Consider the following 4857-nt stretch of genomic DNA (forward strand, 5'->3'; position numbering starts at 1 on the left):
GTGGCCACTTTACACACTGTGTAACATTCACCATTCAGTGTGTAAAGTGTCCACTTAAACCAGCCATTGACAGGTCATAAGCCCTGTAGACGCCTAGACTTCTATATTACCTTCTCTTAAATGTTCTTCATCTCTGTTGTAATATGTTAATAAAAACAGCTCCCCAGGGAGTCGAATCCAGTCCTTGTCTACAAAAATTTGGACAAACTCAAAATATTGTCCTTATTTACATTTAAGTCAAGATTGAAATGTCACTATCTAAATATTTAAATTGTTCCTTTATCTTTCTTCTTTCCTTTCCATCCCCTCTCCTCTCTTCATAGTATAGTGTTATTTTTTAAATTTTCATATATTTTTGTTAGTCGTTGCTTTTAATTTTTGTATAAAATTGTAGGATTCAATATGTCCATGTATTTATAATTTTCTCAAACTGAACGGTTTGGGTAGGTAGGAAGAAATTGCCTTAAGGCAATATGCCCGCCCTTGTACGTATATATATTGTATATGTATATAAAGTGTAAAATATATGTATATTAGTAATGGAAACTTCATTTCACTAGGCCAGAGATGATAGCCTCAGTATTACGTTGTGGGTATTACAATATATCGACCCTCGACCTCATTAAGATGATTGTATTTGAAGCATATAATATGTACATTTCATATCTGATTATTATTTATTGATGTTTGTAAAATAATATTCTAGGTGGAGTTTCACTGTAATTTATTGCAGAAATTAATCTCGAGTGATGCTTATGTAAATCCACAAATTTATAATGGTGTTGTTTACATTATTATCCTAACACGATGTATTTATTTATTTATTTTAATTTTTGTACATAATGTTATTTGTACGTTGGCGGGCTTACTGCCAAATGGCAATTTCTTCCAACCAACCAATCAAATAATAGTTTTTAATTTTTATAATTCAAGTTACTGAACATATTCAATAGAAAATAAAGAATAAAAAGCTCAAAATATATAAGGGTAGAAATAAACGTATTTGTAAATAAATTACCTTAAATCAAAACTATTACTCAATGGGAAAAAGGAAAAAAGAGGAAAGGAGATGAGATTAAGGAAGATTATTATTATTATTATTATCATGGATAACTTATATAGCGCCATTTTCGTAATATAATACCTCGAGGGCGCTTTACATAGTGATTCAAGTAAAAAAAATTAGAAAAATATTATCATTTAAAAAAATTACGTAACTCCGTCGTCCTTCACCCAAGTCACCGAAAGATTAATTCCATAATCGTGTAGTTATCACCGCTTATTTCGAGGTTATGAACTACGATTTGATCAAGTCGCTTGAAAGGAAAGTCTCTGAACATCCATTTATAATGTAATTAGCTGTTACGAAGAGAGAGACTTTTTTTAGAGAAATTATTTAGGTTATCAATTAGTTCCGGGCGCCGATTAAAATAGGAAGTTATCATTTATTTTCAATTTTATTTGGAAAGTAAAATGAAGATTTCAGTATGAAAAATAGAATATGTTGACAGTTTATTTTTCTTAACATGTTCAATTACCGGTTTCCGACGAAGATGCTTTAAATGTTCACGCAAATATACTGATTAATACAAAATATCAAAACCATATAAATTCAATAGAATCTGTTCAAAAAAGGTTCTTAAAGTACCTTTTGTATAAGTTCCGAATTTCTAACCCACTTTCAAATTCAAATTACGAGCAACTTCTAACTCTTTTCCATTTTAATTCTCTGATAAAACGCCGCGTTGTTTTCGATATAAAATTTCTGTATAAAATATTAAACTACAAAGTAGATACTAACCTCCTAAATAAAATACAAATAAATGCAGGATTGAGAACACTCAGACATCGGGAAATATTTAAACTGCCTTTGTTTTCAAATAATGCTACATACCACACACCTATGGCCCGCATGTGTCGGGAATATAATATATACTGCCGAAACAATAAAATTGACATTTTTCATGATACTCTCTCAGCTTTTGCGAATAATCTCCTAGGAATAAATCTTATTCAATAAGTACACACGTACAACTTATTTTTTATTGAATTGTATCCTGTGTAAACAAAAATATTAAAAAATATGTATTACAACTTAACGTATAAATCTATTTTGTGTAATTCTATAATTGAAGATATATATGCATGTTAAATTATTTCGACGAATGCTTTAAATTGTATGTTTTCTAGTATGTATCTTTGTTGAATTACCTAATAAAATAAAATTAAATAAATAAATTTTCGTACACAATTATCGGTTTATCTTTATAGACAGTCTGAGAAAACTCTGTTAACTTCCCAATGTAATCGGGGCCCAGTCGTTCATCAATAAAAGTTTCAGTTTATCAATATTTAAAAAAATATTTTATCGAGATTAAACGTAGATTAGTCTTCTGTTAGTCTATGGTGACGTAGCGTCGTTATTATTTATTTATTTTGAATTTTTTTTCTTCGGATACCGACCTTCTTATCGGATATCTTCTTTAATATTAGTAAAAAAGTGTTTAGAGAGGATAGCATTCTTTTTCTATAATTGCTGGGTATTTTTATTTTATCTTTGTATATTTAAATTTTAGTATTCATTTTTTCGTGCTATGTATGCATTGAATGTAATTGTAGACGAAGAACTTAAACTTGTAAAAAATTGTAGTCAACATGGACATAATACGAGAATATCAGACAAATACCAAATACAACTTTCTAAAACAAGACAAGGACAATCAAGACTAATGAACCAGGGACTGAAATTATACAATAAACTACCAGACAAAACTAAACAAAAGACTCAGACAAACTTTTCAAAAGATGTAAAAAATATTATTTTGAACAACAGAGTATAAATGAAAAATGTTTTTGTAATTTACATAAACGTATATAAAATAAATAAATTGAAATTGAAAGAAATCCAAAATCTTCCTACAAAACCAAAGCGAAAATCAAACCAACCTACCCATAGATAAAGTGAGTCGATGAGAAACTTTGGCTGATCGGGAAATTGGATACGACTTTTATTTATTTATTTACTTAAAGGCAGACACAAGTACCAACCCATGGGACTAAAAGACCTGTGTTAAGTGTCATTAAATGTTTTCTTGCGCGTGGTAAAAACTGGAGCATTAAATTGTACGCCGTATCGTCGTGATCGTAGAACAACGACGGATGTGCAAAAAATGTGACATTGACTTTCTTTATATTTGATATTAAAAAAAATATGTAAAGGCTTTTTTTTCTGGGTTTGAAAAAAATTTCATACATAACTAACCCAAGTATCAAATGGTATACTTTTGTTCTAATTGGGCCTGCCACACACTCGAAGAGTGGCATGGGAAGTAGCGAGGAAAGGAGGCAGAGGGAAGGCAACATTACTCGTCATGCTCCTCGTCGTGCCCACCGCTCCCTATTTTGTCGGTTTTGAGCGCGAGTCAAAAGACCGGCAATATGAGTGCGAGTGGCTGGCCACATAATCGCGCGGTCGCAGTACGCATCGAGCGCTCACACAAGACGCACGCGTCATTTTTGAATGATGTATATTTCTTTGTATGACATTGATATAATAAGCTATACTAAAAATGCATAGCGCGCACGCTGACACAGTTTCATCGTCCACTGTATAGCAAAGACAAATGACAAGTGCGGAGCGTTGCGATTAATTGCGCGAGTAGAGATGTGTGTGGGCGGAGAAAGAAATATCGGGCGAGAGGGCGGCAGCGCGAGGAGCAAAGTGATGAGCAGCGCAAGGAGCATAGTGTGGCGGGGCTATATGAAGTTGTGACACAAAGTGTCAAGAATAAATTAAACCCCTCTCGTAAAGTTGGAGAAAATACCATGCATCGTTATTTTATTATCCCGTCAATATGTTGTAAAAAACAGGTACGCATCCATTGAACATACGCAATAATTAAAGCAAAACCGGATGTGGATCTTCTTCTTCTGACATACAACGAGCATATAGATAATACAGTAAATAAATCACTGAAATTACTTGGCTTCATTAACAGAATATCCTCTGATTTTACTAATGTCCGTACAATCAAAACTCTGTATTGCTCAACTGTTCGCCCTCTTCTTGAATATGCCTCAGTGGTCTGGTCTCCATTCTATGTCAATCGCATAAATCACATTGAATCAGTCCAACATCGCTTGCTTCGAAAAGTAGCGTGGATGCTTAGACTAGAGAGAGGTAATTATTTTTATGCTGATATAGAGTCAATCTTAAATATTTCTAGTCTACAAAAACGTAGAACTAATATTGACTCAATATATATGTTCGGCATACTAAATGGTATAATCGATGTTCCATCATTGCTGGGACAAGTAAAATTCAATATTCCGACTCGTAGGTTGAGAAACAATGAAATACTGTTCATCGATCAGCATAAAACAAACTATGGCCTTAATTCTCCAATGACCCGTCTTTGTCGTATTGTTAACTCAAGAAAAGATCTGGACTTTTTTGGTTTAAGTTTACAACGATTTAAACGAGCACTAAATAAATAGTCCAGATCTTGTCTCGATGTCCCTTATCTTTGTCAATGCTTCTTTTCTTTTTTTTAATGTTTTAAACTATTCTTTTATTGTAATATTTAAACCCTATAAATGGTATACATGGACAATGTCCGTTAATAAATAAATAAAGTAAGCGAATAGTCTGTGGATGCGGAGCTTTGTTACAACCTTGATAATTACATATGAATCTAGATAGAGTTATCGTGTTCTTACTCCCAAAACAAACAATTTTCTTATCAGACATTAGCCGCACGCCACGCATAGATTCTCTTTTCACCACTGGTTTTATATTTACAGAGAGATATTTGCTATCTACTCGTAGAGTCTTTGCACAGGATCATTCCTACTGTT

Source organism: Micrasema longulum, unplaced genomic scaffold, assembly GCF_059751315.1.
Source record: "Micrasema longulum isolate JH-2025_06_02 unplaced genomic scaffold, ASM5975131v1 h1tg000295l, whole genome shotgun sequence".
NCBI classification, from domain to species: Eukaryota; Metazoa; Arthropoda; class Insecta; order Trichoptera; family Brachycentridae; genus Micrasema; species Micrasema longulum.